Source organism: Myotis daubentonii, chromosome 11 (assembly GCF_963259705.1).
Source record: "Myotis daubentonii chromosome 11, mMyoDau2.1, whole genome shotgun sequence".
Classification (NCBI taxonomy): domain Eukaryota; kingdom Metazoa; phylum Chordata; class Mammalia; order Chiroptera; family Vespertilionidae; genus Myotis; species Myotis daubentonii.
In genome coordinates, this window is record NC_081850.1 from 67,384,943 (window position 1) to 67,395,124 (window position 10,182).

General features: G+C 45.3%; 1 protein-coding gene across 1 annotated transcript in view; it reads left to right on the top strand.

Annotated features, from left to right (window-relative positions):
• The window catches only part of FBXW2 (F-box and WD repeat domain containing 2), a 52,911-nt gene extending 43,383 nt beyond the window's left edge, over positions 1-9,528 (top strand). Inside the window, exon 8 of the mRNA XM_059657816.1 lies at positions 3,066-9,528. The gene's annotated coding sequence lies outside the window, so the exon portion shown is untranslated. The remainder of the gene's footprint in view (positions 1-3,065) is intronic.
• Positions 9,529-10,182: the final 654 nt, after the last annotated feature.

The window sequence follows — 10,182 nt, forward strand, 5'->3', positions numbered from 1 at the left end:
TTTGGCCCATTATATTTTTTTAGAGTCTTTTTGTGACAGCAGCTTAGCTGTGACCCAACAACTACAACCTCAGACTTCTCTGTAAGATTAGGGACACTTTGAATACTATTTCACACTTCATGGGGCTGGTTAGGGTCTGGGGCACAGCACATGGGAGTCACTGTGCTCTTCCCAGAACAGCATAGAATACCGGCCTTTATTATTCCTTCCTATAAGTGTTGATTTAACAAAAATTATACATTTTAACTTTAGGATATTTGGAAATAATACATATAATCTAAATTCTTATTTATTATGACTTATATTCTATTTATTATATTATATGTTTTATATGTATAATGTCATCTAAGTGTATTGATAGAACCCAACACAAGAATCACAATTACAGGCATACGACCAACATCCTTAGGGCTGACTGTCCCATTAATATTTAAAGGTTGCATGTTCATCTTTGGTTTTGCTGCACTGTGCATTTTGAATAACGATGGTTGTAGTAGAAAAATAGAATGCATACATTGAAAGAAAAAAGTTTCATGTGATTGGTTCAATTGAATGCATTCACATTGCTTCCCTACTCTGGGAAGTACAGTATCAGGCAGTTCTCAAAGAAGTCAGCCTTCGTCCAAGATGCTGAATGCTGTCAAGAGACTTGAGCAGGCACACAAGCAAGTGCAGAAGGTACCCATCCCACAGGTCACCCATTACCTTCATGAATGACTGGGTCCATGGCCTCATGATGACCTTGGCCCATGATTCTCATCACAGTTACATAGCCCAGCTGTGACCCACCCTCTGAGCACTTAAGGCAGTGATGGCGAACCTATGACACGCGTGTCACCTCTGAACTCATCTTTTTGGTTGATTTTTCTTTGTTAAATGGCATTTAAATATATAAAATAAATATCAAAAATATAAGTCTTTGTTTTACTATGGTTGCAAATATCAAAAAATTTCTATATGTGACATGGCACCAGAATTAAGTTAGGGTTTTTCAAAATGCTGACACGCCGAGCTCAAAAGGTTTGCCATCACTGACTTAAGGAGTTGCAATGAGACTGCTGCTCCTCCTTGTCACTTGGGAGGAGAGCCCTCTCTCCTCTGAGTGGGTCCTCACATGGCACCCTCAGCAGTACAGTCTGGCAGTGGTCCCAGCCTGCCCCTTACAGGAAGCCCAGCTTCTGTTGATCACAGTGACATGGCAGAGATGGGACGTCGAGGACAGGGGGTCTGGGTGTGCTTTCCCCCTCCACATCTTACTACTGTAAGGACCAGTGTGGGTGAGTGATGCCAATTTACATTTTGTTGGTGGTGGTTTTTGTTTTGTTTTGTTTTTTCATTTAAAACCATCATTAGCAATTCACTTGATGCTGCATTGCCTTCATAATTATTATTTGTCCTGACTGTACATTATTTCACCACATAATAGAATTTATCTAACTAGCTCCTGATTTAGTAGTTCCAATTTTGTGTTGTAAAAATTGCTGTAATTAATATCTTTGTCGATATAACTTTTCCATCGAATGGATAATTTCCTCAGGAAGTGGGGTAAGTTTTGAGTACATATTATGGAAGACTAGAAGGATATTGTGGCACTCTTTTGTGTTAGCATTTTGCATGAGCAAAAAAATGGAAAAGAGCAGAAATATCCTTCAGTACTTAAATAAACTATGCTCCATCCGATCAATGGAATACAATGCAACCATTAAAAAGAATGAGGATTATTCATAATAGCCCAAAAGTAGAAACAATCCAAATGCCCATCAACCAATGAATAGATAAGCAAAATATGGTATAATATTCATGCAATGGAATATTATTTAACCATAAAAAGAATGACGTTCTAATCCATGCTACAACATAGATAACCTTGAAAACATTATGCTAAGTGAAAGAAGTCAGACCCAGAAAGCCTCATATAATATGATTCCATTTTTATGAAATGTCTAGAATAGGGAAATCCATAGAGACAGAAAATAGGTAGTACTGGGGGTTGGTGGGAGGGAGGAATGGGAAATGATTGCTAATGGCTATGAGGTTTCTTTTTGGAGTGATAAAATTGCTCTGGCACTAGCTAGTAGTGAATATACAAAAAAAAAACAAAACACTGAATGATGCACTTTAGGGTATGTGAATAAGAAAAAAAGAATGAGGAATCTATATCGACATGATTTGTCATTCATTGAAAAACAGCAAAGTGCAGAGCTTTTGGTGAAAGTGTTTTTTTCTGTTTTTGGTGGTTGAGATTGTGATGCCTCCCCAGGAATACATTGGGCCCGCCCTTACTCTGCCCCTCTGGCTGGACAGCAGAGAGCACCTACTGTGTCCTGGGCGCTGAGATCATGTACAATGACTTCTATGCAATGTAGTTTCAGATGCAAAACTGAGAGATAAGAGAGACAAGTGGCTTGCCAAGGTTATTCGGTCAGGAAAGTCAACACCAAGTCTACCTAACTCCAGGGAAGATGAGTCAGAGGCCTGGGCACCTGGTGGCTCGTCCTCAGCTTCATTTGCTCCCTGTGGACTGGCTGGCTAGGGGCGTGGAGGCGGCTTCACCTCAGAGAGCATAGCTTACAAGAATGCTGGTTTATGCTTTATGCTGAGAGTCCTTTACAGTCTTTATTTGAGGACACAAGGATGGGGATTTTAGAGAGTCATCTAACTAAGGGCCAATTAGTCCCTGAGGGTATGATGAGAATATTCCATTAGTTCCTACCTGGTCTACTCATGCTGCTTGAGCCTTCCATACTTCATCACAAAGCTGCCCTTGCTGTTGTTTTTAACTAGAAAACACTTTCTGCCCATCAGCCACCCAACAAACTCCTACTCCCCTGTCAAAACCCAGCTCATTTGTGCCTTTTATTGTTTTCTCCTTAACACCACCATTTCTAAATGGCCCTACTTGCATCTTTATAATAATACTAGTCATATTAATACTGGTAGTTATCATTTAGTGAGCACCCACTATGTGCGAGGCAATTTTAAGTGTTGATATATTTATTCCTTTTAATTCTCATGGGAATTATGCAATAAACATAATAATTTACATTTCTTACTGATGAAGAAACCACCTAGCGTGGTTAGGAAATTTGCCTCAAGTCGCACAACCAGGATGTGAAGCAACAGCTCTTTCTGACTCCAAAGTCCAGACTTTTCCCCTTGCACCACATGCCTCTCCTGCACCAGTCACCTTGAGTCGCAGATGCTGCCGTTCACTGTCTTCCCTGTTGCCCGAGGCAGGTGATGGCTCTGATTTCAGGACTGTGACCCTCTGCCCAGGAGAGGCTCTGCTCCCCAGAGCCTGATCCTAAAAATTCAGCAGGAGTGGATTGTTCCATTTGCAGGGACCCAGCCTGGAAAGTAAAAGCAGTATGTTTGTCCTCTCCCTGCTGAAGGGGCAGGCTGCTCCCTGTCCTAGAAGGCGATACAGGGGCAGGCTGTGCCTCCTTGAGGACTTGCAGATGTTTCCTGAGGCCATGAGAGCATTTCTGCTTCTTGCCAGTTCATGAGAGCTGCCGGGAAAGCCGGCTTCGTGGCCCTGCTCTTGTAAATGTCAACAAGCCACTCTAGCCAGCAATCTGGAAATTACCCTGAAATATGAAGGTTAGGAGAGGCCCACGGAGGATGGAGGCCCCATCACCAGTTTGTTGGATTCTTGCCAAAGCCCAGCAGAGGCTTCACTATAGAGGCAGCAAGACCTGGTGGTTGAGACATGCAGCTTTGCAGTCAGTTTTAGCTTTGAAAACCACCTTTGCCGCCTATGAAGTCTGTGACCGTGGGGCAAGTTTCTCCATCTTCCTAAACCTGAATTACTTCATTTTTTTTTTTTTTAACAGAGAGTAATTGTCTCCTTTTCAGAGTTCTAGATATAAAAGATATAATGTATATAAAACCCTGACCACCAAGCCTAGCACAGTGCCCACATACAACAGTGACACCAATGATGAAGACAACAATAATTATTAAACTATCCCTAGCAGATTTTTGCTGTTTGCAACTAAGAACCCTGACATACAGTTAATGCCATTGGTTGGGGGAGCAGAGCAGTCTTCTAGAAAGACAGGTCACTTGGGCCAGATGGATGGTTTCCCCTGGTCCAGGACAAGTGCTGTCTGAGAAAGTGACCCCTTGCACCGCTTCTCTCTACCCTGACCCTGGGGCATGCCATCCTTAGGGTGTGTGCATGTGCTGTTCTCCTCTGGGTCTCAATTCCTGGAGTAACCTTGGGAACGGAGAGGCCTGATTAAGACACTGTGGTCACTCTTCTGAATCCCAGGAAACACATAATCATTTCTCTGTCCCAACCACCAACACAAGATTGTGTTATTATTCTTTTTTTTAATTTTTATTGATTTCAGAGAAGAAGGGAGAGGGAGAGAGAAATAGAAACATCAATGATGAGATAGAATCATTGATCAGCACCTCTTGCATACCCCCCACTGGGGATTGAGCCTGCAACCCCTGGGCATGTGCCCTGGCCGGGAATCGAACCGTGACCTCCTGGTTCACAGGTCGAGGCTCAACCACTGAGCTATGCCGGCTGGGCAGGACTGTGTTGTTTTTTGAAGAAAGTGCATAATTGGATATTGAACAATATTTAAAAGTTAGAGAGCATTTCGTAAGGATGATTTTATTTATATTACCTGGGCACACAAATATCCACAAAAAGATGGGCTTTATAAAAATCTTATTCGAATCGCTCTTTCTTTTTAAATTTTATTTTGTTGTTGACAGTATTACTGATGTCTCCCATTCCCCCCCCCCCCCACTTTACCCTCCTCAATCCATCCCCTACCTACCCCTCCCCCCCTCAGGTCTTCCCTACCCTATTACCTGTGCCCATGGGCTATGCATATAAGTATGTAAGTTCTTTGGTTTATCTCTCCTTGCTCTCCCACCCCCACATGGAGGTATGTCAGTCCGTTCCATGCCTCCATGCTTCAGGTCTTATTTTGTTGGCCAATTCATTTTGTTCATTAGTTTCCACATATAAGTGAGATCATGTGATATTTGTCTTTCTCAGATTGGCTTATTTCGCTTAGCATAATAGTCTCCAGGCCCAGCCATTGCTGTTCCAAAGGGTAAGAGATCCCTGTTTTTTGCAGCTGCATAGTATTTCATTGTGTATTGAGTCTTTGTGGAGCTCTTCCAGTTTTCATGTAGAGGACTCCAGGAAAGAAGCAGATAGCCTTGTGCAGTTTTGGTTTCTAATATTTTCACTGGTCATTCTTTCATATAGACTTTTCCATGTCTTGACTAGTTTTATATTTGTCATTAAAAATGTATTGATTGATTAGAGAGAGAGAGAGAGAGAAACATTGATTTGTTGTTCCACTTATTTGTGCATTCATTGGTTGCTTCTTGTCTATGGCCGGGGATTGAACCCACAGCCTTGGCGTGTTGGGATGATGCTCCATTGTCATTTTTAAGCTTGTCATAGTATTCCTTCAAGTGAATGGGGCAGGGTTTGCCCCTCCACCTGTCATTTGGCACTTGGGTAGTTCCAATTTTCTGCTATTTTATATCTCTAGAAATATTTCTTTAGAACAAATTCCTAGAAGCAGAGTGAGGAGTCAACAGGTAGGAATAGAGTTCCTTGGCCCTGTTATTTAAGGTTAGATCATCCTCAAGAAAGATAAAACCAACTCACACGTGTTCTCTCCTGTTCTGAAATGGAAAAGGAATACGGAAGCAGTGCCAATGAGATGACAACACAATTTGCTGAGCCAGGCAGAATTTTCTGGAAGGGGGTGGAAGGGCTGGGCTTCTCTGTGAGAATGCCCTCAACTGCAATCCCAGTGCTCTGTCAGCTTGTTCAGGGCCACCCCACCCCTGCCTCGAGCGCCTCTGCAGGAATTGTATCTTGGCAGTCAGCATAGAATGGGTGTTCTCTAGAATCTCCCACAAATTCTCAAGAGTCAAGTGCCTATGGTGGGTGGGAGTAAATGTTATACCTGAACCAGGTAAGAAAGCCTGGTGGAGGGAGCCCTACATTGACCCTGGATTTAGAAGACCTGGATCCAGGCAAGGCCCTGCCATCATGCGGATGACTCATCAGGCCCTCCCTGTCACACTCACAGGGATGGCACATTACTGACATTTCACAATTCTAGATGCATTCCTTTGACCTGGGTCATTGACTCAATACCATACAGGCCACCAGGGACATGGTCCGCTCATACCCAGGGTGAACAGGCCTGTGTGGGGAAGGAGGTGAAGGGCCCCATGAAGACTCTGAAAGCAGGGAAGGAGCCCCAAGAAGCAGATGCAGCTCAGTCTAGCCTTTCACAAAAACTCAACACCTAGGCTTCCTTCTCTAGTCGCCTCAGACCTGGGGGCTCTCCTGGAAGTGCACAGAGCCGTCCTGAGGCTGTTTGGCCTGGACAGAAACCTGGGATGGATGTTTCCTGTCAGCTTTGAGAATTGACCACAAATTCCCATGGAGTTGCCCAGTGACTCCACCCAAGCCACCTTGTGTGTGAGTGCCTGGCCTGCGTAGCTCACATCACACATGACGCCGTGACTCCTGTTCTGTGTGGCTCTCCTGTCCTACAGTGGACTCAGCACCATGATTCAGTCTTTAGCCAAACCCAGTGCGGCTCAGACCACCGTCTCCGCACAGATTCTGTCCCCTTCTCCTCTTCCCCTCATTCCCTATCTTCTACCCATCCTGCCTTTTCTCTTTCTCAAACACACTAAGCTGGTTCCTGTGTGAGAGACTCGCCATGTGTGAGTCCCTCTCCTTGGATCTTCCCATGCTATCCCCTGGTTCTCATTCAGGCCTCAGTTTGATGGGCACCTTTTCCTAAGAGGTCATTCTACTGAGTCATTTTCTATCCCCTTAACAGCCTGTGTTTTCTTCTTAGCACTGTCATTTCCAAAGATGATCTTATTTCCCCAGATATTGTCTGACTCCTTAGTTAGAACCTAAGTTCCATGAGGACAAGGGCTGTTCTGTTCTCTGCTCAGAGCTGAGAAAGACAGCAGCATCTGCAGGGGACCCATCCAGGAATCCCAGGCAGAGTGGCCCTCTCTGGTCTTCATTCAGCTCCTCAGTGGAATGTGCATATGGGCTTGGCAGCAGAGGGAGCCCTGGCTGGGCTGCATGCAGATTGGGGTTCCTGCCCAACTCAGCAGTTGTACCTGTGTTGTAACCTGGACCACCTCCTACCCAAGTCTGTGGATGGAGCAGGCTGGGCCCAGTGGGCAGAAGCTCATAGGGAAAGTCTTTACTTTGATTTGAAGAGCACTTTTGAACAGAGCTGACGGGAGACAGAAGCGTAGTGCTGCTGTTCGCCTGCGGCAGCTCCACGCCTTGTCCATCCACCCCTCCGTGGCTTGCTGCCCTCTGCCTCCAGGGGGCCTGCCCACCAACCCACTGGCTCACTGAGCTCACTGGCTCCTGAACCTATTTTCCAGCACAGATGCTGGGGAACTAGATCAGATGATCTGTGTGGGCCAGTTCATCTCCAGTTTCAGGGGCTTGGCCCAGAGCAGTTCATTTCTAATCTGCAGCCTGCGGACAGCAGGGCCTCCAGGGCATAGAGGGTGACAGATTGGGCTAAGATGCCAATGGCATGCCAGAGTTAAAGCTCAGTGACTCACAGGCCAGTACACCGGTTAGTGACCACATCTGACCCACGTGCTCTTTGCTTTGAACTGAAAGCTGGCTGTCTGAATCAGGAATGCAGCACCTAGGAGAAATATGAGCTTCAGCCTGCATCTGCTGCCGGGTTACTGTGTGGGCTTGACTAAGTCCTTTCCTTCTCAGAGCCTTATGTTTTTTTGTTTTGTTTTGTTTTTTAATCCCCACCTGAGGACATGCTAAGAGAGAGGATGGCAGAGGGAGAGAGAAGAGAGAGAGACAGAAGGAACTGATGTGAGAGAGAAACAGCAATCGGTTGCCTCCCATACGTGCCCAGACCCAGATCAAACCTGAAACCTGGGTACGTGCCCTGACTGGGAATTGAAACTGCAACCGTTCAGTGTACAGGATGACACTCCAACCAACTGAGCTGCACTGGCCAAGGCTTAAGGGCCTCTCTTCTAACCTTAACGTTCTAGGATTCTACCAGTGAACCTTAGACGTGAAAATCCTAGTGCTCGTGCCCAAGCTCCAATTCTTCAGCAGGTCATTCTTCTTAGTTGACAGCCCAGCAAGGAACCAAGACCCCTCACCCCCATCAGCAGCCCAAGTCTTCTAGAGTATCTGTTTATTCACAGCTCTGGCTGGGCAGGTGACATCAGTTTGTGACCTGTCCGTGAACAGAGCTTGAGATGTCCATCATGAGAGAGGTGAGCTGAATCTAGTCCAGAGTCACCTGGAGGCAGTCCCACCAGCATCCAGACTGGTCTGCTCATCCTGAGGGCAGGAGAGGGACTTTGTGCCTCTGACTTTGACCATGTGGGCACCCCATGGGCAGCAAGCATCTTGGCCAAGACCTCCCTGGATGTGGCAGCCCTGGGCAGACCTCCCTGCGATGAAAAGGAGCCTCTCCATGATGCCCTGTGATAATTGCATGATGTTTATAGTTCCATGCTGCTTTCCTGAAACCCATCTGAATTAACCTGAGGCACGACCACACAGGGAGAACAGGGAAACCTAAGACTGAGTTCCTGGGGCCATGCTCTGTCCCGAGCCAGCTTTTTCTTTCACCCTGTAGGATTCCTATAGGAATGAGAGACTCAAAAAGTCCAATAGCTGAATAAACCTTTCCCAAGCATCGTCTCTGTGCTAACTCCAGGCTGGGAATCAGGAATTAAAAGTGAATCATTAGCTTCTTAATGCTCTGTGCAATATATATATCTACCTACACAAACACACAGTATAGAGTCTCAGGAGAATAGGCTTTTCATGAAACAAATCTTGTAGATACCACTGTAAGGATGGATACACTGGCTTTAAGGGAATATACTTGTCTTGTTTAAAAAATAAAGAAGTAAATACTAAAAGTAAAAAAAAGAATCAGACATGGTTCCTGTTCTCAGAGAGTTTGCATAAATCTTTTTTACCCTCTGAGCCCTAGTTCTGCAAAATGGAGTTAATGTTCCCTGCCTAGGGTTGTTAGATGGAGCAAATAAAAGTACACGATACTTAGTTAAATTTGAATTTCAGATATGCAAGGTATAATGGTTTAAGTACGAGTATGTCCCATGAAATATTTGGGACGTATTTATGCTTAAAAATTCGTCACAGTGTATCTGAAATTCAAATTTTACTGGCATCTTGTACTTTATCTGGCAACCCTACCTCTGTCCAAACTAATTCAGGGACTTTATGAGGTGCAACAAGAATAATATGTGAGCCCTAGCCGGCTTGGCTCAGTGGATAGAGCGTCAGCCTGCGGACTGAAGGGTCCCAGGTTTGATTCGGGCCGAGGGCACATGCCTAGGTTGCAGGCTCGTTCCCCAGTGGGGGGTGTGCAGGAGGCAGCCAATCAATGATTCTCTCTCATCATTGATGTTTCTGTCTCTCTCTCCTTCTCCCTTCCTCTCTGAAATCAATAAAGAAATATATTTTTTTTAAAAAAAGAATAATATGTGAATTAATAATGTCTGAAAGTGCTTTCCAGTTTATAAAGTTCTGTCTCACCCATGAGTTTGGATTGCAGTGCTTTGATGGAAAAGGTTCTCTTGCAGGTCCAGGAGTCTCCTCTCACTGTGGAGATCCTACGTGACGAGGAGAAAGATTCAATGCCGCATCACAAGTGAACACCTTTTACTCTGGGGCAGTGGATCCAAAACCAATGGCACAAGATGAAGCAGTGCATGTGAGAAAGCCGAGGGTTTTGGTTCACAGAAAACCCAAAACAGGACCCACTAGGATGCGCACAGCACGTGCATCTTCTGACTGCATCATGTCTCAAAGGCTGTGCTGCTCAGATTCCCCCTGGAGAACTGAAAAGGACTGAAAGGGCTGGAGTTAAGGGGCCTGGAGACCAGTGTCCTGGCAGGGATAGGAGGGATGAGAGGTATTTAACTTGGAGATCTGTGGATTCAGGCGACAAAAGCCATCTGCTGCCCATCCAGCAGGGGTCTTGCTTCTGGAAGGTGCCACTTGCATTCAAGGTGGCGTTTTGCTTTGGTAAAGGACCCCCAGCAGACATTCCTTTTTTGTCCAGTAGAGAAGCAGAGCAGCAATAGCAGCAGCAACTGTTCAAAATGTGAAGGCTGGACAAGCCCTTA